The sequence below is a fragment of the Eurosta solidaginis genome, chromosome 2 (assembly GCF_040869045.1).
Source record: "Eurosta solidaginis isolate ZX-2024a chromosome 2, ASM4086904v1, whole genome shotgun sequence".
NCBI lineage: Eukaryota > Metazoa > Arthropoda > Insecta > Diptera > Tephritidae > Eurosta > Eurosta solidaginis.
Window position 1 is genome coordinate 101895150 of NC_090320.1, and position 24854 is coordinate 101920003.

Sequence of the window (24854 nt, forward strand, 5' to 3'; positions counted from 1 at the left end):
AAGTCTTCAGACACTATTAATAAGTCGTCTAAATAAACAAAAACTTGATTTTTCAACTGGGGTGGAATTACACGATCCATCAAGCGGCATAAAGCTTGTGGGGCGTTGCATAAGCCAAATGGCATAACGCAATATCTATAGAGCGGACGTCTAGGGACGGTGAAACATGTGTAATCGCGAGAGCTGTTTGCGGGAGGGATTTACCAAAAGGCACGTCGCAAATCAAGAGGACTTATAAACTGAGCCCTTGGTATTCTACTGAGAATACCATCAATAAGAGGTAGCGGATAAGCGTCCTTAATGGTTACGCTATTAACTTTTCGTGAATCTAGACACAGACGGACTTTGTTAGGCTTTTTAACTAAGATGACCGGACTAGACCATGTACTATTAGGAGCCTCTTCGATTACACCAAGTTTAATCATTTCATCTATCTCCGCATGAACAAGTTTCTCTACGGCCGGAGATATAGGGAAGTTTCGCTGCTTGATCGGACGGACATCTGGTTTGAGTTCTATCTTATACTCCTTCACCATCTTATAAGTCCTTCTCTTTCGAAACTTGGAAACCTATTCTTCAATTGCTCTAGTTCTACTTTTTGCTCATTGCTTAAAAAAATACAATTATCATCTTGTTTTGTATCTAAAGAAATCTCGGATATAACCTGAGGTGCTACTTTGAACTTAACCGAAAACTCTACTCCAAGACTAATTTCCTGCTTCATACTTGGGACAACAAGAAACTCGATCGTTTCCTCTTTTCCCTCGAACTTTACATTCAAATAAATTTTTCCATATACAATTTGTTTATTTCCGTCGGCGGTGTACACGGACGCGGTGTGTTTACGAAGACTACCTCTCGAGTTAACCAATTCAGCTAATTTGGAGCCTATACAACATACTTGGGCGCCACTATCCAAAAGACCCAAATACTCGCTATTTAGCATTTCTATTTTAGCATATGGTCTCAAATCGAAAGGTTTTTGCGTTATAGTACAAACAAGGTTATTTATTGATCTGCGGGCTTTATGAACTTTCTTCCAAAACTCTTTTAAACGTAGTGTCGAATAACAAGGAGATTTTATTTCGGACTTAAATATTTTTTCCCTGGCTTTATTGTAATTTGCTAAACGAACGTCACAAGGTATAATAGTATGTACAAGGGGAGTTGCTGTAGATGGATTATCAGGTCGTATAGCTATTGTTTCGGAATTCCTTTCGGCATGAGGTAGAAGTACCTCCAACTTTTTTAGGGTATTCTTTTTGGAGCGCTGCGAGGATTCTTCTTGAGAACCTCGCTCGTCTTCAAGTTTCCTGGACTGCATACTTTGCACTGTGGACGGTAGGTTGCAGGCTCACCACAACCGTAGCAGAAAACTGTCCTGTCTTCCAAACAATCAAAGTACCGATGACCTTCGGCTTTGCAATTCCAGCATACATACGGCATTGGATTTAGATGGGTTCTTAGAAGTCTCGTTGACTTCGGCATCCGCTTCTTCTGGTAAATCATCTTCCTCTCCGTAGTTTACTTCGCTTGCAAATCGTTGTGCTTGTGGTCGCGTGTTTATGTTTGGCAGGGGATTCGCTGATTTGGTTATCTTGTTTGCCAGACTTTCACCCTTGAGACAAAGTCTGCGCAATTCTGTAAAATTTCTGTAAGTTCTGTTTCCACTGGCCCTTGCTTCCTACTTCGAATCATGTCCTTAATCTCAAACTCACTTCGGTGTTGTTGGAAGTTCGTCCGTAAGGCTTGACATAAAGATGGCCCGGTAACGCGGTCAACTGAGCGACGGTACCGCCAATACCAATCTTTAGCTTCATTTAAAAACAAACTTTGGATTTGTTCGCATAATAAATTAAAGTTTCCTCCCAAGGTATCTATGCATTGGCATTCAATGCGATAAATGAAACTATCGACCGATAATTTGTGTGTTCCATCAAACTTGATATTCCAATTCGAGATAAGTTGAGCAATTCTACTGGAGTTTGGTAAGCTAGGTACATCATCAAATCGAAACTGTTCAATTCGATTGTGAAATTTTTGGTCAGAGTTACTGCGCAGGCTAGGGGCTTCCCTAGGCCATAAAGGTGTCGAATTACTACGCTGTATATTGATTTGATCGTGAGCTTCGAGACTGACATTAGCTGTAGGTTGAGGGGGTTGTATATTTAGGTTAACTCGTTCAAGTAAATTAGTAACTACCCCTTCAAGTTTTTCCTCTAACAATTGAGTTACGCGGTTTGCTACCCCGTCTAGAATTGTAGCTTGCCTAACCGATATTACGGCCGAAACTATATTTCGAATCCTATTTTCTTTCACATTTTAAGGGTTACTGGCCACGCTCGCAGAAGCCAGAGGTAAACTTGCAGCCCCTTCAAGCTGTTGATCATCGTTCCCTGATGCGGCTAAATTTCCTATTTCCACCTGATTTGGTTGCAACAATGTTCCCGCCCTAGTACGCCTGTCAGTATTCTGGTAAAAATCACGACTATTGCACTTGGCGTTACATTGAGGACAATTTGGGTTTTTCTTTAAGAAGTTTAAAATACAATGTCGGTGAAAACGGTGTGAACATGGAGTCACTAAAGCCTCATCGTTTTCTATAAAGACATGCCTGCATATGGAACATCCATTGCCTTGACGCGGGGAATGTTCTTTACTGTTCCTTTGTGACATTGTGAATAAAATCCCTGTTGTAAATAGATGGTACTCTTAAAAAAAAATATATGAAATCAGCGTTGTAGCTAAAACAGCCAGACTCAAGAAAAAAACAATAAATGATAAAAAAAAGAAACATTTGCGGTAAACTTCAATTAAAATTTAAGGAAAATAACTCTATATGAATTCTAAGAAACTATTGAATTGGGTTTTCAATAATAAGTATATATGAATGCCAAGTGGATATATAAAAGTATTTAGTTTTTTTGTTTTTCCACAAAGAGGATTCAATGAAATATATGTACATATGTATGTATAAATGCGGTAGTTTTGTTTTATTAAAGTGGTATTAGACAGCAGTAGTTATGCACTCGAAGGTATAAAGCTAAAAAAAATATTCAAAATCGGTTATATCCTATTTGGTAAAGAACCGAATAGTCCGATTGCAATTAATTATGTTGGACGTAAAAGTGAATTTTTATCTCGAATGGAAAATGAGACAGATCAATTAGACAAGACATTTTAAGATATGTAAACTTAGTGACTTTCTGGTTAGCTAGCAGGCATATAGCCAGGCTACAACTACAAATCAAAGAAAGATAAAGCTCACAAACCTCAAAGTGCTTGAACAATCGAAAAATAACATGGTTAGATATTTTGTCGAAAACCTTATCCACCGGTCATTTCTTGAAGCATATAGCCTGTAGGAAATGCAATTCCAGCAGTGGTTATAATATCCAAAAAAACTTCTAACCTAGATATTATGTATATGTGTATAGACACATATAAATACATTTGAAATGAGCCCTAGCAAACATGGTTAAAAGAGTGAGCATTTGCCCATATCTTCTAAATTCCTACTGTTAGGTTGATGGCTTCATATACATATGTACATACTAGGTATCTATGTCGATATAAAAAAAAGACAAAAAAGCACAGTTGGACAAAAACTGTATTCCAATAGGGAATAATACATGGAGTGACCATTAATGATTCAAACTACTAAAAGTTGTAATTCAGTAGTGTCTTACGATGTCGGCCGAGCCCCACCACGTTGGGCGCCATTTTTTTTTATCTGTTATGACATCGCTAGCTGGTGTATCCTATAAGAGATTTGTGAGGAGCGCTAGTGACCTCATCATGTGACTGCGGCGTGTGCACTGGCTCAACCCGGAGCTTCAGTTTCGTGGATTCCTATACACAATCACATGATCTAGCTAGCTCTTACAATATTTGCACACTGAGGAAAACCTACTATCTATAAGCCTAAAAGTGCCTAACTGAAAACCACGTCTTCCTACCACCTTACTTGCAGCTCGTCCGTATATGGTTTACGGCTGCTCCTAACCCATCCTACCATGGCATCGTTGGTGTTGAAGACGCCCGTTGTACCACCTACATTTCCATCAGAATCAGACCAAACAGAGTATTTAACAGCTCATAATAACAACGTTTATTACCTCAAGTATATACAGACAATGTGTTCAATCCATTATTTAAACAAAAAAAAATGCTTATAATAATACCAATTTACACATATATACGGTCATATGTTTCGCAAAATAGAGTGAAATAAAAATAGAAAAAAAAATTAGACTCGGCGAGAGTTTGTTAGATCACAAAAAAAGAGAGATGGAATTTGCTAAGACAAAAAAAAATTGCATTCACCTACGGGTTATATGAAGTTTTGTCTACTCCCAAATTTATTCTCAGGAAGCAAAAAAAAAAAAAAAACAATTATTACTCACATATGTATGAACGCATTTATGTAAAAAGAAATAAGGCAGTGGCGTATAGCAAAAAGAAATAATGAAACAATTTGAATCATCACTCACCAATAATCTGCAATGCAGTAATCCCACGTAGCGTTGAAGGCCTTCTCGCTTGTGATCGCAGCATGATGACGATGACTGTGTAGCTATAAATTCGCTTGTTCTTGCTTTTCAATTTAAATACATTTATGGACTCATTCTAATAGAAATATTGATCAAAAAAAAAAAATCTTAGACCAAAAAAAAATCTAGGATGTCCTAATTATTAGTGATTGCACTGTAGTTGGGAGTTAAAATCAGAGAGATAATGGGAGGAGCTTTGTGCACATAATGTTGCAAAACCAAAATAAACAATAGAATTTATGAATGAGGACTGTCTTATAATATCTCTCTGACAAATTTAAAGAACAATCAAAAAATAAATTGGTAATATGTTGAGTTAAGTTAGGGTTGAACCCACATGATTACAACAAAAACTTAATAGATATTAGGTATGTATGTATAACTAATTTAGGCATCTATACTAGCATAAGTATTCTTCTTTAGTTTATTTTTTCTTATTTAGGTATGTATGATCTTGATATAATATGTATGTATGTTTTACTTAAATATATATATATATATAGATATATATGTATATATATATACAAATAAGTCTTTTATGCAAAATAAATGGTATCCAAAATTTGAAAAGTTTTTAGAAAGAATATCCAAAATAATGTACTAAATATATTAGATGTGCTAATTATATGTATATCATATAAATGCACATATTTCTTACAAACATATGCGATTCATTCGCTTACCAAAAAAAAAAAAAATACTAAATCAGAAGATTATTTAGAAAAAAAATGTATCATAATTTAGTAAAAAAAATTCAGAAAAGTATTTAATTATTTAATTTTTGAATAGGGTTTATTTTTTTCTTTTTTTTTCTGAAACTATAGGTGTTAATATATATGTTCTTTTACTATATTTATGTACATAGGCAACTGATTTTTAAACGCAAGAAAACGAAGTATGGGACAAATTTGATAATGGAAGAAAAAAATCCAAAAATCTTAGAGTCTTTCAGATATGCTCAGCTGCATACAAGTTCGCTGGTATATTTTATACCTTTCCACAACAGAAAGGTATTAATTATTTTCCTACTATAGAGATTATGTATAAGTGGTGGTTGTAATTTTAATTTTAATTAATTTTCGCTCACAATTAGAAGGATTTTGTTTTTTCATACTTCACAATATCTATTGGAAACAATTTAATCAAAACAGAGTCCTCACTAGTAATCTCACTGAACTTTGAAAATTATTATTGACAAAACTTACCATTCAGTGGATTATTCCTAAGGAAAGGTGGCTGCTTGTACGAGTATAGTGCAGGATGGTTTCTTTGTTTCTCTTAAATTAAACTATGCCGAACCGCGATGAAAGTAGTTAACTCTACACTCACAAATTTAATTTTATAATACTAATTCAATCACTATTAATTAAGACTTACTGGATGTGATGTTCTCTGCATGCTGGTTCCGAAGGAAAAGACAGATGGTTTTCCTACGGAAATGGTTGAGAGCTAAGCGTGCAGCTTAAAATCATATGGGCAAAATGACATCGTAAAACATATGTTCAAAAATGAACTCTACGATATTAGAAGATGTGCTTAATATACGCTAAATGCTTGGATTTCTCTACTTATAATGGTATTCACAGAATCTAATAAAAGTTCTACAGAAAACGATATACTCATGCAGTTTAAAGATAAAAAAAACTAAAGTTGCATAAAGGTAGTGCCCATATGCACGTGCATACGCCTGAACACAAAATAATTGGGTAAAGATATTTGAGCAAACTAAAGGTATATTACTTAAAAAAAAATATATATATGGGAGGACAGTTTGGATGTTGGCATATAAGGCATAAATAGGTTGCAAGCATGTACCCACGGTACATCGTCGCTAATTGCAAAATTGGAAAATTTAAGGAAACGTAAGCAAGTCATTATTGGGCTGCCAGTGCAATGCAAGAGTTTTAATGGTTTGGTCTTCGTTGAGTTGACAACTTGAACTAAATGATTGATGGTCTGTGGGAATGGATTGTGTTCGGCCGGTGTGCGTCTAATCCTGGAGAGGTGGGCGCACCGGGTCGATCTCAGCGGGAGTAAGCGGGTTGGAAATGAAAATAAGCAAATAGACGAGATTTCTCGTTATAATATATGTGATTTATTGGGTAGATGTAAAACTAGCAATAGTTACAATATTACCTGAATAAACGCAGAAATACGGCAGAGATCGCTGGCGGCAGATGTTAACTGGTTGGCTGTTGAAATCAAAGAGGCCGGTTGTATAGCAAGCTACAACCGTTGACCCGCAAAATCCTCCGTTTTGGAGGGGAAAGGCACCCACACATCAACCCCGACATGCATATGCATGAGTGCTGACATAAAGCACACATACACGTGCATGTGCATGCATGCACATGCATGGGGGTGATGGTGTGGGTGGTTATAAATTAATTCGAGTATCGAGTATCGGTTTGCAGAGTTGCATTGGGGGGGTCGCAATCAGATGCGGAAAAGTTAGGCATCCTGCCTAAACATGCCGGCCCCCCTTGCTATACGCAACATCGTTTTCCGCCAATGACCTCCGCTGAAACGAGAAAAATTATTATAAGACTTACACACTAAACTTAATCTAAATGAGGAGTTCGTCTGCGACGCAAAATGGCCGGGAATCCTTTCCGACTTGCCTAGCATGCCACCTAAGCTAGGATGATAAAAGTTAACGGTGATGAACAGATGTAAGTGAATATTTCTTGCCATTGAATTATACATAATTCTTAAATATAGAAATTCAGAATGTAATATGTGTATAGTCGATGGCCAGTAAGGCTGGGCGAAGAGGCCGAGGTCTCCGTTCCAGATTGGCACCATTTTTTGTTATTCTGTGGTTTTTGTCGTTCCGGATGGAGAGACCGAGGTCTCCATTCCAGATTTACGGTTTTTTTTTGTTGGTTGGACGAAGAGGCAGAGGTCTCCGTTCCAGACTCGATGGTTTTGAGGTTTTTCTGGGCTGGACGAAGAGGCCGAGGTCTCCGTTCCAGCGTATAACGTGTCGTGTCGCTCTCAGGGTGACTGTGGCATTTTTATGGATGTGCCAGGGCGAGTGGCCGTGAGGTTGGTTGGGTGATGCGCGTTTTCGCTGCAGCGCATGTATTTCGTCAGTTGTGTATTATATTATTACCCTACAAAACACCTGGTCACAAATCTACCCACGCCCATGCAAATGTGACTACGAATATAACCTGTCACCGTAAAATGACTAGTCAAATGACGTGGAGTGACGAGAGCGTTTTTTGCAAAATAGTTAGTGCTGTGATTTCGAGCAGCTTAGATTTTTCAACATAACCAGCAAAATTGCGGTGTGTGGGAGGTTGGAGCGGACGTGATTCCAAGCCACCCGCGCAAAATTACTTGTTTTCGTGATACGCGTGGTGTTTTATTAACAAACGTACGTTAAAATGTATGAATAAACCGAGTTTAAAACGAACCGTAGAGGCTGACGACGGTATTGGTTTAATTTTGTGCGACAGCTCATGACGAAGAGCGAACATCGTAATTAAATTGGAAAATGTACCAACTGCCGGTGCTTACATGCAGATTGGCGATGCGTTCTTCATGACGCGTTCTATCTGCACGTACCATTATGCTAAATGTACCATGCAACTCTGTCGTGTATTTCTTGGTTAGCTGACAGCTGGTATGGTGAATTTGTGGTGTGCGAGTATATATATATATACATATATGTATTTGCTTGCCCTTGAAAAAAAAAACTAGGTCACTGGGGCAGTAGCACACTAGGCCGGTAGAAAACAGTTGACTTTTTCTAATTTCGGGACTTGGTCGTGTCGGGATTCTTTAATTTCGGGACTCGGATTGTTTTTGTACCGAGCCCTTATAATGACTGTTTGTGATGTTTGTTGTTGAAAAACAACAAGTCCTGCCCCCCAGCCAGAAAACCGTGCCCAAAAACCGGAAAGGGTAAAAAAACAACAAAAAAAAAATTTTCTTGTAAAAAAAATGTGAATTTTTTGCAAGGAAAAGTTGTTTTCTTTGTTTTGTCCTCCCCTTTTTTTGGGTTCTTTTGTTGTGTATGACTACTTGGTATTGCAGTAGATGCCTATATTCGGCAAAAACACGTCAGTACCGATTCTGATGTTTTGCGGTTTTCGGTACTGCTTTGGTGTAGTTATCGGTATCCGCTTTTTTTCTTTCTTAATATGACAGCACTAATGAGGCTGCCGTTGGTATGTTGCGGGTTGCCATCCAGTTGTTTTCCCGTAACAGGAATTTTCCAGGATACATTAATGTAGGATTGTGGTGGATAAATTACCCTCACCACATTGTTATTTGGAAAAGGATTTTCAAGCTGGTAAAACGTAAGTATGACACATTCCTAACGGATTTTTTGATAATTTTTTCTATAATGGATTTTTTTTTTTTTCGTTTCAGATGGAACCGATGCAACTACTTCTAGTGTGTTTGGAGGCTTGATTGCCCATCTAAATGGGCATATGCAATTTTACCCGTATAGGTGTTGGAGCTGCCCCAAGCGGTATGCGTCGTCCGCAGCGCTCTCCGTGCATCGCCGTCTTCGCCACTGAAGTGGGTTTCTGTGCCACTCAGTTACGGCTGTGCAGTAATTTAATTTAATATTTGTTGAAAAAAAAAATAATAAATGGATTTATTTTATACTTCATATGATTTCGGCCTGATTAGTTGGGTTGGGGGGGCTCTTGTGATTTAACCTTGTGTTGTCTTCTCTACTCTTAGACAGACGCAAACAAGAAACGCACCATTGGGTGGTCGAGTTGGGTAACATGGCAACTCTGTCGTTTCTCGTTTTCTTGTATGTATCATACATACATACATACGTTGGTTGAACATTCCAGTGTAGAGCTTGAAGCAAAAACAAAAAATGAATCGAAAGATTTATTTTACCGTTTTTGCTTCAACTCATGTAAAATTTACGCGTTGCTGGACACAAGGGTAAGTAGTAAAATATTTTGCAATAATTTTATTGCAATGACTATTTTTTATGGTATGTCAGATTTTTAATTCATTTTCTTTTCTTTTTCAGGTGACTGGTGGTGGAGATCCAGAACAGTGGATGGGTAAGTATGCCGGTATCGTTCCGGTTTTAGTGTTTTTCCGGTTACCGGCATCGCAAAAGGGGTGCTCCAACTGCGGCGTCGGCCGCGCCGTCAGTTGTCACCTTGTTTGCGATGCCCATTTGTGCACTGTATTAATGAATTTTCTTTGATATATTTGCAGGTTTTTGGTGTTATCTCGCAAAATGACTGATGTCTGCGGGGATATATTGAGCTCAACATTTTTCGCGTTTCATTAATTTTCTCGGCCGAGCCTCTTTTTTTGGTTTTAACGACCATTACTATCAGGTCAGCGCATCAAGACCGGAGAAGATGAAAGAGAGAAGACATTGAGACGATAGGCAGCCATGAGCATGTATTCGTCAGGCTCATGCGTCGATATAAGTACTTGGAGAAGATGTTTGAATAGGAAGTGCAGAAGGTACTTGTCTTCATCAAAGGTGTTACACCAAGTGCACGTACCAAACTTGCGCGTATGATAGCGCTCTGTTTAGTTGATGGTTCTATTCCCCCGAATGTGTTGTTGGTACTAAACAACGAGCATTTGATTAAAGATGGCGTGGCTTTAGATTTTCTTCGCGACGAATTTGTCGCGTTTAAGTTGGAGAAGGGCATGGCATATCCGGTACAAGCTCCCAAAAAGGGTGGACTAGAAAACAAACTAATGAACTTTTTCCCACCAAACAAACGTACTGACGAGTATTTAAAAACAGGTTTTCCTTGAAATCATAAACTACATACAGCGCAGGCCAGTCACGAGGCCAAGTGTGAACTTCAACAAACTCTCATCGATGATATTAATGACGAGAAAGCACACTCAAAAATCACAGCTGCACAAATTTTGGACAATCCTACTTTCGGACCTCGCTAAGGTGCTATTGCTTTTGCACAATACGCACCATGTGCAGTTTTGATATTATATATAGTTTTAAGGGTACCCTCGCACAGAAGCTTGCTTATCCTCATTGGGGGATAAAATATAAAATCCAAAATGTCTCTGTGGTTATACGACGAGCTGCTGTTGGTTACGAAGGACCAGGTAGGTCTTACCGCGTTCAAAATTTGCGTTGCTAACCGTACTGCAAAGCTATCTAAAAGAGCTGTATTGGGGGCGTCAGTAAATACAAGGCTATGATTAATATCTTCAAACTGCTTCGCTAGAAGCAAATATGGGTTTCTTCTCATTGTGTCAATCTATTTTCTACGTTCTCGCATTTCCTAGTCGTGATGTAACTGGAGATAGAAAATGTTTACTATTCCTACAATCACGAGAATGATCCGCCATAGTCATATGCAATTTCAATCAATTACGCGTATGCCTTCCCACTGTGGCGACAGCTTTGCTGGCGTTACACGCGCCTATCAGTTGGTCTATTGTCATGCAGGTTTGGAACGTGATGCACGCCGAAAATTAGCAACAGTATATACCAATGATAAAGCGACACCAGAAGAACCTTTAGAAACATTTTTTTTTTTGATCCGTTTTTATTAAAAATGTCAATCAACCATACCATAAATACTATGGGAATTTAGGGACTCCTCACGCTGAATTTGAACCGGAACAACTTTGCGTTGCATTGAGTAGCGATGAACATTGGTATCGCGCACGTGTAACACCTCAGATTGCCAAAGATGACATCGGAGTACACTACATCGATTATGGACACCCGGAGCAGGTAGATGCTGGTAAGTTAAGAAACTGGGAGAAAAAATTCTATGCCAATACAAATGCATATGTCCTGAATTCAATATTCCAGCACGTACACTGCCCACAGATGCGCTGCCCATAAGTTCCCAATCAAAGAAAGCCGATGAAGCAAGCGATTCAGATGCCGTTGTAATAGAGACGTAAGTGCAGCTGACACGAGCAGATGAGCCTGTATTTATCGTGAATGCGTTGGAGGTACAACAAAATCATTTAAGAGGTAAGCTTCATTTTTGTAAGGGTGATAATGTTATCGATGTTCTACTGAACTCCCAATTAATAAACTCACTTCATGCGTAAGCAATTGAAAAAGGGATAATTCCAATATGTTCGAATGTACTGAATTTTTAAAAATCAATAATCTGCAATATTCGTTGTATAGAGTGCTTTGTGTTGCACAGGCACAGTGGCAAGCTGCTGCTGCAGTGCTTGCCCAACATGCAAGCTCCACTTCGTCGCGTTTCATGTACGCTTTCATGCTATTGGTGGGTACAGTTTCAGGCGCCGTAGCACTTCCGTCCGGACTACAGGACACACTCAAGCGCCAAAGCTCTTTCTTAAACTGGTAGTCTATAAATTGATTGTGAATACGCTGTCCTGTTTCTTCACGCTGATGGCATTGATAATGTTGGGGGTGAAGAGCTCTCGCGACCCACGTTCTCATATACAAAATGAATTTTGGGGATTGAAATTTTGATTTGCTTTGGTGCTGCCATTGGTGCAATTTTCATACCAGAAGGCTCATTTGGGCCGGCTATGATGTGGGTGGGCTTAATTGGCGGACGTGCATTCATTCTTGTGCAGCTGGTGATAATTGTAGATTTTGCACATTCGATAGCTGAAAATTGGATTGAAAACGCGGAAGACAATCATGGATACTTTTACGCTTTGTCGCTTGTTGGCATTTCTTTATTATATATCTACTTTACTCATTCCGGCGGTTGCGGTCTTAACAATTTTTTTTTTCTTCAATCTCGTTCTGTGTTTCGTAATAAGCATTCTTTCTGTAATGCCCGCTGTACAGGATCGTTTGCCTCAGTCGGGTTTATTGCAAAGCTCACTGGTTACTATCTCCACTGTTTATTTGACTTGGTCTGCTGTTGCCAACGACCCAGAAAAAGACTGCAATCCTATCACGACAAATATAATTGGATTGATAGCTTGGTTATTCTGCCTTCTATATAATTGCATTAGCTCAGCAGTTGAAGTGTCAAAAAACTAATAATGATGGTGAAAGGCGTCTTTCAACAGAAGCTCTCTCAGATGCAGAAGCTGGTGCAGAGAAAGGTGTAAGTGATAACGAAACCGAAGGGGTTACGTATTCTTGGTCCATGTTTCATATTGTTTTTGTTTGCGCTTCCTTATATGTCATGATGACGCTTACCAAGTGCTGTAAACCCAATTCAGATATTGAGCTATTCAATGCTAATGCTGCTTCGATGTGGATTAAATAATATCCAGTTGGCTTGGAATCACTATATATGGTTGGACCAATGATATTAACGAATTGTGATTTTAGTTAAAGAGTGAGATGAAGAGCACGTAAAGTAGAGAAAAACATTGATTAAATTTTTAGATGAGCTCTGTATTTATTTATGTACAACTATCCATCTGTACTTGTCTAATGGTTAAAGAAAGAGCGCTTGATGTTTGCGGGGGGGGGGGGGGGGGGGGGTGTTGCACCGCTTGTGTGCCACTATTTCATTAATCTTCATTGCTTATATAACGTGCCATCATGTGTTCGACTATAATGACTGACGATGGTGCTGTCATCATGTTTCGACTTTAAAGGTCGTTGTGAATCATTGTTTCAAGCTACACCGTCCCACTTCAATGTGCTACTGGTGTGTATAGTATTTTAGCAAATCTTGCCATAATTGGGGTAGAGCCTTTTACTGAAAAATATTTTAAGGTCCGTTGAAATCGAAAACAAAAAAATGTTTGTAAAATTATTTTTAAATTAACGTGTTGTACTAATGACTAAAACTTGTTCTTGGCTGGTTTAATGTAACATGCTAAGAGTTCTGCGATGAATGGTAAACTAAAATCATTAGCAGATATGCATGTGACGTGACTTGGTCACCAACAATTACTTAATTTGGATACAAATATGGCTGAGCGTCTTAGATATTTATGTAGCTTGTTTTTAAACCGTATCTGCACATCTGTTTTTGTCTAAATGGTTGGTGATTATAAAAAATTACGCGAGAAGCCCATTATGAATATCAACTTAATTAGACGTGAATTTATCTCAAAGTACCCAGATAAAATGGCTCAGTATACATATGTATTTCATTTTATTTAATTGTTGTTAACAAATACAAATACGTTTGTGTACTCATTTAGGTGGAAAAGAAACTATACATTTAAGCACAAGCAATTGCGTTGGGGTATGTTGGCCTCGTTCAGGGGAACGAGAGCTGGGTTTGATTTGTTGGAAATTTAAAGATGATGGGCTGAAAGCCTTTAGGTTCTGTGGCAGATCGGTTTGCCCTTCTGCGGTAGGCTTTTATGATGTCCTCGTTATGGGATAACGAGTGAATGGGATGTTTTCTGGTATCCTCGCTCGGGGAGCGAGTGAATTTGGGTTGACTTGTGGAATCTTTCCTTTAAAAAATATAGATAATGGGCCGAACGCCCTTAGATTCTGTGGCAGATCGGTTCGCCCTTCTGCGGTAGGTTTTTCTGGTGTCCTCGTTCTGGGAGAACGAGTGAATGGAATGTTTTCTGGTGTCCTCGCTTTAGGTGAGCGAGTGAATTTGGGGTGGTTTCTTTTTCTTTTTTTTTTTTTTTTGCAAGGGGCTCCCGGTTAGTATTATTATGAAGCCGCAGTTTTGCTTTTTGTTTTGCGAGCTTTTGGTAAGCTCTCATGCGTCCTCGTGTCTCTAGCTCCCTTTCCCCATTGCCCACAAGTAGCTAGGTGTAGGATTCCCCCTCCGGCAGACTCGGTACGAGACCGGGGGTGCGAAAAAAAGAAAAATAAGATGTAGGATCGCCCTCCGGTAGACTCGGACCCTCACGAGACCGGGGTGGTTGATTATAATTAGGGCCGCGGGAGCGACGCACGCTTAGGGATAGCGGGGCATCACGGCGCGTGGTTGAACGCGTCTTTATGTCCCGCGCTCCCTTTCCCCATTGCCATCGCGTAGTACGCCTTAGGTTTCCCCTCCGGTAGACTCGCACCCTCACGAGACCGGGGGGTTGATGATAATATATGGCTCGGGAGAAACACAAGCTTAGGGATAGAGAGACACGAAGACGTGGGTTCCTTAATATGCTTTCGATGCTATCACTAACCGTGGGCCTCTAATTGTAGGTAGTCGGGGGAAATAGTGTTTTGGGTTTGATTCTTTTTGAAGGGAGGGGTATGGAGGAACGGAGGGATTGTTAGGAGGAGCACGTAGCCTTCTCGCAATCCGTCTCTTCCGTTGGAAGAAGGATCAGTTTGACCAAAGGTCGTCTGACTTGACCCTTCTCGGTTTTGAGGTCGACTACGCGTACTCGGTCATCTTCGCCGGGGTGTACGTTGACAACTCGACCTAACCTCCATTCGTTGGGAGATAAGTGGTCCTCTTTGAGGACAGCGAGATCTCCCACTTTTATATTTTGTTTGGGATGCTTCCACTTCACTCTTTTTTGAAGTTCGGATAGATATTCGGTTTTCCATCGCTTGCAGAAAGTGTGATGGAGGGCTTTGAGTTTCTGCCACCGATTGATCATCGAGGCAGGGCTCACACTAGCATCCGGCTCTGGCGGAGCCAGTAGATGGCTGCCAGTGAGGAAATGACCTGGAGTAAGCGGCTCAAGGTCCGTTGGGTCATTGGATGCCGGGCTGAGCGGCCGCGAGTTCAGGCATGCCTCGATGCGGCACAAGAGTGTATGGAATTCCTCGAATGTAAATTTGTGTGGTGAGGCTATCTTTTTGAAGTGGCTTTTGAAGCTTTTCACTCCAGCCTCCCACAGCCCTCCCATGTGGGGAGCGCCCGCAGGGATGAAATGCCAAGTGAGTGACTGGTGGCTGTACTTCGAGACAGCATTGTCTCGGGCTTGTGAAATGAACGTTTTGAATTCCGATCGTAGGGATCGTGAAGCTCCGACAAAGTTTGTACCGTTGTCGGAGTAGACGTTTTTGGGGCATCCGCGTCTAGATATAAAACGGGCAAAAGCCGCAAGAAATGATGGGGTGCTGAGGTCAGTAGTGGCCTCCAGATGAATCGCTCGTGTGGAAAAACACACGAAAAGGCAGACATAGCCTTTGGATAGTCGACACCCTCTGCCGCGGTAACTTTTAATGTCGAAGGGTCCGGCAAAGTCGACTCCAGTATTTGTGAATGCACGGCTGAATGTCGTGCGTTCGCGAGGGAGAATACCCATAAGTTGGGTCTGAGCACGCTTTCGGTGTACAGTGCAAACTTTGCAATTGTGAATTGTAGCCCTAATCATGGTTTTGATGTTAGGTATCCAGTATTGGGTGCGTATCAGACGCAACATGAGTTGGTTCTCCCCATGCAAACTTTGTTGATGAAACATTAGGACTGTCAGCCGGGATAACCGACAGTTGTATGGGAGGAGGATTGGGTGGCGTTCAGTAAAAGCTAAGTCCTTTGACGCCCCGAGTCGCCCTCCTACCCGAATGATGCCATCTTGGTCTAAGTAGGGATTAAGTGAAAGTATTGCACTTTTCCCTGCAATTGGTTTTCCGGCCTTTAGATAATTATATTCGGAACTATAATGTTGTTTCTGATAGATCTTAATTAAAAGTCGTGTAGTGGCCTTAATTTCATCAGGGGAGATTAGGTGCGACATGACCTGGAATGAATTTTTTGTTTCGGGGTGGGTTCTTCGGTAGAACCTCATAACGTATGATAAGACCCGTAGAGCCCTAGGTAGGTCGGAAAAGCGTTGAAGAATATCGGTAGGATTGACGGTTGTTGTTGCGCAGGTCTTTGCCCTCTTTTCCTCTACGGAGGTGATGTAGTCACTTTCTTGTGCTGGCCATTGGGAAGTGTCTTCTTGCAGCCAAGAAGGTCCCTGCCACCACAACGAATTGTTGACCAATTCAGACGCAGGTAATCCTCTGCTGCCTAAATCTGCTGGGTTGGACTCTGAGTTCACGTGCAGCCAGTCCCTATGTCCGACCATGTCGATGATCTTGGTGATCCGATGTGCGACGAAGGTTGACCAGGAACAGGGCGGTTTCCTTATCCATGCGAGAACGATAGTTGAATCCGTCCAAAGGTGTACTTTCACTGGTCCCAACTTGAGGTTCCTGAAAATTGATTCGGTGATTTCCGCTAACAGCACGGCTCCGCAAAGTTCCAAACGTGGAAGAGAAAGAGTTTTCACTGGGGCTACTCGGGTTTTGGCTAGAAGCAGGTTCGTGCAGACATTATCATCCGTTTTGACGCGCATGTAAATGGCTGCTGCATAAGCCTTCTCGGATGCGTCACAAAATCCATGGATCTCGATGTCGGTTCCTGGTGAAAAGTTGACCCATCTAGGTATCCGGATTTTATCGATTTCATGGTATTGGTCGGTGAAGGTTTTCCATCGTTCCAGCGTACTGGTAGATACTGGTTCGTCCCAAGCGGTGCCTTCCAACCAAATACTTTGCATGAGTATTTTTGCCACAATGACCATTGGTGCCAGCCATCCCAAGGGATCGAAAAGTTTGGCGATTGCTGATAGTATCGCTCTCTTCGTAATGTTTTCCGGGTTGTCCAGCGTCCCTGCTTTAAAATAAAATAAATCGGAGAGGGCATTCCACCGAATTCCTAATGCTTTAACTGTACTGGTATCTTCGAAGGCCAGGAAGTTTTCACTGAGCAGGTCTGCTTTGGGGATGTCCCTTAGAATGTCCTCTGAGTTGGAGGTCCATTTGCGAAGTGGAAAGCCCGCTGATTGTAGGACTTGACGAATTTCATCTCTGGCTTTAATAGTCGATGTAATCGTATGTCCACCTGCTAACACATCATCTACATACATGTATTCTCGCAGTATGCTAGCCGCGGTAGGGTGCGAGTTTGAGACGTCGTCTGCTAGTTGTAGGAGCGTTCTTATCGCGAGATATGGAGCGCAATTCACTCCGAAGGTAACCGTCTTTAATTCGTAAAGACTGATAGGGTCATTCGGGGAAGTGCGATGCACAATACGTTGAAATTTGGTGTGATTCTCGTTCACCCAAATTTGTCGATACATCTTTTCGATGTCGCTATTGAATACGAAGCGGTATAGTCTCCATCGTAAGATAAGTATGGGTAGATCGGCTTGTAGAACTGGGCCTGGGAGGAGAATATCGTTTAAGCTCTTGCCGTTGGCCGTAGGGCTCGAGGCGTTAAATACTACGCGTACCTTGGTGGTTGTACTTTCTGCTTTTACAACGGCGTGGTGGGGCAGGAAATAATTATCCGAATCGTCGGATGGAATATTCTTTTCAATTTTTCTCATATGTCCGAGCGTTTCATATTCTGACAACACTCGAACATATTCTTTTCCTAAATCTGGGTTTTTTATTAGCCGCCCCTCATTCCGGAAGAATTGAGAGCATGCACGCTTCAGGGATGGCCCTAAGTTAATATTGTTAGGGTAATCCTGCCGGAATGGTAGTGACACGGTGTACCTTCCATTTTCACTTCGCTGCGTTGTTTCTTTAAATAGTTGTTCGCAGTACCTTTCATCCTCATTTAATATTTTATTTTTGGGTACATTTTCTACCTCCCAGAAAGCTTTGAGTTGGTTGTCTAACGCAACCTCGTTGTAGAAAGACATAATGCTCTTCGTTGGATTTGGTGATTCGATACGACCGGTCAGTATCCAACCGAACACTGTCTCGTGGGCTAAGAGTGTGTTTAGCACATTCTTTTTTATACCGTTCATTATAATTTGGGGATATATGTCTCCGCCAAGTATGAGGTCTACGTCTTCGTTGACGTAGAACCTCTTGTCTGCCAAAACCAAGTCTGGGAATGCCTGCATAGTCATTGCGTTGATATGGCAGGATGGAAGATTCCCAGTGAGTTTCGTTAGAACTAGTACGGGTGTAGTCAGGCTGAAGCAGGGATCCACTGGTGAACGTAGTTCGATGTTGGATGCTTCTTTCACCTGAGCTGACACCGCATTTGTGATGCCTGAAACATGGGCATGCATTTTCCTCGCTGGCAAATTGATTCTGCGTTTCAGTCTTTCAGTTATAAAGGAACATTCAGACCCAGAATCAATTAATGCCCGCGCGGAGAAGTCGGTACCATTATGGTGAATGTGTACGCGAGCAGTTCCTAATAGCACGCCTGTGCTGGAATTGGCATGGCAGGATTTGACATTCTGATTCGCAGAGGAAGGTGGTTGTCCCGATTCCTGTCTTTTCCTTGCCTGTGCCGAAGTTGATGGGGCATTATCCGCATCTTTGAAGGGATTTCGTACCGCCGGTTGCTGAAGTGTGTCCGCATGCAGGAACGTGTGGTGACGAGAGTGGCATTTGGAACAGTTGTATGAACTGGTGCACCTCGTCACTGTGTGTCCTGGGGATAAACAATTCAGGCAGCCATTTGTGGATTTGATGAATTTAATCCTTTCTACTGGGTTTAAATCGCAAAAACGTGAACAGTTGCGTAATCTGTGCTCCGTAGATTTGCACATTTTACACATTGATTTTGTTGTTTGCTTGGTTACTTTGGTTTGAAAAGCACCAAGTCTTTTTGTAGGGTTTTCTGTCGACTGGCGCGACGTGTTTGATTTTTGCACTTTAGAAGTGGCATTCCCTGTAAAACCAGACACGGTTTCAAGTGTCTGGAAACGATTTGACAATAATTTGTCCATATCCTCCCACTTGGATATGTCCGTCTTGTGGTCAATGCTCTGCTCCCATAGAGCCAACGTATTTTCAGGTAATTTTGTCGAACATAAATAGGTAATAATCGCATCCCAATTTGAAACATCGATCTGATGTGTTTTTAAAGATGCCAAGCAATTATTTATGTCGCGCTGTAAGGTTTTGATAGAGCTGCCGCACTCGCTATCTATCTTTTTTAGATTAAACAAAATTTGTAGTTGTGAGTTCACGAGAATCCGTTTATTCGCGTATCTCTCACATAGGTTTTTCCAGGCTGTTTCGAAGCCTTCATTTGTCAAGGGACATTTCTTGACGATGTCCTTTGCCTCACCTTGAGTTTTCTGATTGAGGTGGAACAACTTTTCTACCGGGCTTAGGCGACTGTTGTTTTTGTATATTGCTGTGAACAGGTCACGAAACGTTGGCCAAGATAGGTAGTCGCCCTTGAACACCTCAGTATCACAAGCTGGCAGGCGGATACTATGTTCGCGCGCACGTTCTCCCTCAGGTTTGACTGCCCTATCTTTTTCCTCCTTCAATTTGGCTTGAAGTTCAGCCATGTTCGACATGCATCTTAGGAATACGGCATATGCCGCTTTATGCTTGATCTTGACCGCTGCAATTTTCTTTGCGTCGAGCGTGTCAGAGCCAAGCAACTCCTCTAGGGCGTTCTCTGCTTTTTCCCACTTAGCTTGCAACTCTTTTTGCTGTATTGCAAGAGTGTGCACAGTGTGCAGAGCCGCATTGATGTCATTAAAATCGGCCTTGAATTCGATTATTCGATCGGCCAATCTAATATATGATTCCATGTTCATGGATTAAAATTTGTGATCAAATTAAAAGGGGTTATAAAACTGAAAAAACCTGTGCGATTCACCCAACCAACAATGATTAAAATATAGAAAAACTCTTTATTTAACGCTTTCAATTTGTTTATTTTTTCACTGACTTTGCAGCTTATTTGTGCCGTAAAACAGGGAGCAGGGGGAAGCAACACCAATGTGTTTTGTGTAAATAAAGGGGGCCACTCGCCACTTTCAAGTTAAATTGTATTGTATACTAAGTGCGCGCGTTGATATAAACTCGACGAAAAGTGTGAAACCGTGAAATAGATCTTATGCAACAAAGAACAAAAAACTGTGTAACAAGATTGATTAAGGAAATTAGTGAAAATAATAGTGACGCAAAAGAAATTAAATTTTGCCGCAGTCAAATGGCGTGAAATTTTTGTGAAAGTGAGGTTATGTGCACCTCTTCCCTGTGCTGTGTCTGGAGAGCCTTACCGCTGGTGGGGGGACAGACCAGATAGTCACAAGGAATCTAAACCGACGTTAATGCAACGCGTTTGCACTTATTTTCTTTTTTGGCACTACACAGTTTTTTCACACTTTTCGCGGTTAACTACAATCACGTATGGCACTTTAAATGATTTTTCGCACTTTTTATTTATTGTTTTTAACCAACCAAAAAAAATGTGGCAAGAAATATTGCACTTACTGTGAACTTTTTGGTGATTTGTATGTTCTGGTGATGATGTGGCAAGATGACTTGTGGTGTTGCTGATGGCTTAAGCTGGCTGTCCCTTGCTCAGTGTTTTGCACGCTGGTATTAAATAATAGACTTTCCAAATTTTGTGGTATAGCTGTTGATGGGCAAATATTTTTCCGTATAAATTTTCGGGCTAATTATATTGTGGACTGTATTGTTAAGGTGCTGTTTCCAATTCCTGGTGAGATAGGACCAAATGTTCGGCCGGTGTGCGTCTAATCCTGGAGAGGTGGGCGCACCGGGTCGATCTCAGCGGGAGTAAGCGGGTTGGAAATGAAAATAAGCAAATAGACGAGATTTCTCGTTATAATATATGTGATTTATTGGGTAGATGTAAAACTAGCAATAGTTACAATATTACCTGAATAAACGCAGAAATACGGCAGAGATCGCTGGCGGCAGATGTTAACTGGTTGGCTGTTGAAATCAAAGAGGCCGGTTGTATAGCAAGCTACAACCGTTGACCCGCAAAATCCTCCGTTTTGGAGGGGAAAGGCACCCACACATCAACCCCGACATGCATATGCATGAGTGCTGACAAAAAGCACACATACACGTGCATGTGCATGCATGCACATGCATGGGGGTGATGGTGTGGGTGGTTATAAATTAATTCGAGTATCGAGTATCGGTTTGCAGAGTTGCATTGGGGGGGTCGCAATCAGATGCGGAAAAGTTAGGCATCCTGCCTAAACAGATTGCAATAGATCAGGCGTATTGCTTGACCACTTCCGTAGTTCCATACCGGCAGAACGGAGGGCTGAAATAAGTTGGTTGCGCATTTGTGTTGCTTTAGCGACGGTGTCGCTGCCACTGAGTGCATCCTTCCTTGTAAATATCCTTCAGTAAAATGTCCTCGGCGATGGGGAAACGCTCTTTCTCATCGCGTGCGATTTGGTGAAGAACCCTTATTGCAGTATATGGAGCTGAGGCCGTGCCAAAGGTAACCATGGTGAGGCAGTATTCTTGCACTTGTCCATTCTTAGCTCGCCAAGGAATTCGTTGGTAATGCACATCAATTGGATGCATGTAAATGCATCGGTACATCTCTTGGATGTCAGCTATAAAAACAAATTTGTGTAGACGCCAGTTAAGAATAAGTGCAGGTAGGTAATTTTGCAATGGTGGACCAGTGCACAACAAATCATTTAACAAACGGTCATTTGACGTTTTTTCCGAAGCATCATAAACGATTAGAATTTTCGAGGTGGAGTTATCCATCTTCAGTACTGCATGATGTGGTAAGATGCGTTAAACGTAGGCTTATTTGTTTCAGTCAGCGAATAATGTTGTTCTTCGCTGGACGTCGCTGGAATGATTTGGTTACAGTGAAAGTAGTCGTCTATACCCTCCGTGTATTGAGAACCAAATGTATCGTCACGCTGAAATTTACGCTCCGATTGTAAAAACGATTGAGAGCGATTTGTCTGGATCGGCCTAAAGTTTGATTAGGGTCGTAGATTGATTTTAATGGAAGTCAAACCAGGTACTTTCCATTAGCTTGTCTCACATGGGTTTTGCAAAAGAACACTTGTCTTGCTCTGACATTGTGTTTTCAGCAGGCACTTGTTCGCTGTCATAGAATTTTTACACAAGCGCTTCTAATTCAATGTTAATATGATGGCAGCGTACCTTGATAGCAGGAGGTGGGGAAGAATCGATTCGACCCTGCAAAATGCAGCCGAGATGGATTTTTTGAGCAATCAGCTGATTGAACGCACCGATCCTCATTTCCGGTAGTAAGATTTGCGCAATTATGTCAGGGCCAAGATTGACGTCAATTTTCTTAGGCTGATAGTATAAAGGGTCTGTCAGAGTGAGACCTTGAATATGTTCCATTTCAGCACGTAAGCGCTTTCGATGGGAACAGCAAAATTTTCGTCGAGGCAAGAATGCATAGTGAAGCTAACTACAAACTTCGACTGCCTCAGGGCACTAGGACCAACTCCACAGATATCTGCGGAAGTAGGATGGCGTTGAAGGCCTAAGCGTTGAACTGCATTTTTAGAAATAAGTGTTCCTTCCAAACCTTGATCTATAAAAGCATAAAATGTGGAGGATTGATTTGTGGCTTCGTTCCGTAGTGAAACTAAAGCCGTGACCAAAAGAACCTGTTTGGACAAATGACTAGCAGATGGATTAGAGTCCACATGTACAGAGTTGGCTGCTAAAGTTGCGTGGGCATGAGCACCACGTTGTGTATCTAATGATGGTGTGGAACTAAGCCCTACCTGCCCTTGGATTGAAGCCGATGCTAGTGTGAAAGGCTGGGCGTATTGGGCTGTGGTTGTTGTCGCTGTATTGGTTTGAGAAGTCCGTGGAAATTTTAGTAATGTGTGGTGACGCTGACCACATTGTATGGAGTTTTTGCTACTTGTGCATTGTGATAATGCATGAGACTTACTCAAACAGTTGAGACACAGCTTAGTTTTATCGACGATGTTCTTTCTTTCAAAGCAATCTTTGGATAGAAAGGTTTGGCAACGGCGAATTATATGTGCTTGTCCACAAAGAGCACAAAAATCTTGTAAAGACTGATGGACTCTAGTGGCAGCGTGGTGTGATTTTACCTTAGGTACCGTACGCGCAGATAATTTGGATTTCTGAAGATGATTATTCATATTATCATTTGACAGTGGACGCATGGGTGTGGCATTAAAAGTTAAAGTGCGATTTTCGATTGCATCAATCCTAAAGAGATGATTGGTTAAAAAGTCTTGTAGATCACATAAAGTCGGGATATCGATTTTACTTCCCAGATGACGCTCTTATGCGGAGTGTGTTTCAATTGGTAGTTTGGTTGTTAGGTTATGTGCAATCCAATGATCACATTCCCCTATTGGAACCTTAAGCCGTTTAAATTCATTGACACACACATTCGCCACATTAAGCAAAGTCTTTATGTCGCCTGCCTTTTCTTTAACGAGAACTGGTAAATTGTATAACGTATTCATATGATGCGAAAATATTATACGCGGATTGTTATAACGTTTTATTAACAACACCATGCCTTGGTATAATTTGCTTCCGTTAAAAGCATTTGATGTATATCCAGATCACGGTCAATCGCCAACGCCTGCTTCAAATAATGAACTTTTTGGATAGAATTAAATCAAGGTTATTATGAATTAGTCGATTGAATGAATCATGGAAACTTGGCCAATCAGTGAACTTGCCAGAAAACGAGGGTGCTGGTAAACGGGGGAATTGAGCAGGAGCGGCAAATCGCACTTGAGAATCCGATGACTGGTTCTTAGTCTTGGTCTCCTCGCAATCCGGTACAGGGAGGAACATATCTGTTTGCTACTGTTTTACCAGACAGAAGAGTTCCAAGTGAATTTCTTCAAATTGGGAGGCAACATCATTAGTAAAATGGTCATCTTTAATGTCTGAACATATGATTAATTTGTGCACTAATATGGTTTAATCGCTTTTCAAAATATGGTTTAGTTTTTCGCGAAGCAGAATCTTTCTTAAAGTTGACCAGAATTTTTTCAAGGGTCGTAAGTCGATTTGCTTGTAGCTTGATTAATGGTATATCCCCCATATTTTATTTGTTTATAAATATATGGTTATGCCAATTAAATAAATTAATAAGAAGAAAATCGAAATATACAATGTAAGCGTTGAATATACGTATGTAGTTAGATGTTGGCAGAGGAAAACAATAGCGATCCGATCCAAAGAAAAAATTTGCGCTTATAGCAACTGTTGACTGCGGAGTGCCGAAATTTACATATGTATGATATGATAAATAAGCCCGATATTATTTTTTTATGCAGCAGCGATGTTAGCAAGCATATAATAAAATTGTATAGTTGTATAATTTCACGGTAGAAATGGTTGAAAAGGATTCCCCTCATGGGCCACCAAAAAATTTGTAGTATTGTGGAAATACTATGGTAAATGGGGTCCTTTTTGTGTGTGGTATGGCTGTCTTGTACGAGTATAGTGCAGGATGGTTTCTTTGTTTCTCTTAAATTAAACTATGCCGAACCGCGATGAAAGTAGTTAACTCTACACTCACAAATTTAATTTTATAATACTAAATCAATCACTATTAATTAAGACTTACTGGATGTGATGTTCTCTGCATGCTGGTTCCGAAGGAAAAGACAGATGGTTTTCCTACGGAAATGGTTGAGAGCTAAGCGTGCAGCTTAAAATCATATGGGCAA

At 40.9% G+C, this 24854-nt stretch overlaps 1 protein-coding gene and 1 pseudogene across 5 annotated transcripts in view; both read left to right on the top strand.

The window, feature by feature from the left end:
* vari (MAGUK p55 subfamily member vari) overlaps positions 1 to 24854 on the top strand; it is a 767475-nt gene that overhangs the window by 719908 nt on the left and 22713 nt on the right. The gene's annotated exons all lie outside the window — the stretch shown is intronic.
* On the top strand, positions 11627 to 12813 carry LOC137239244 (serine incorporator 3-like; annotated as a pseudogene).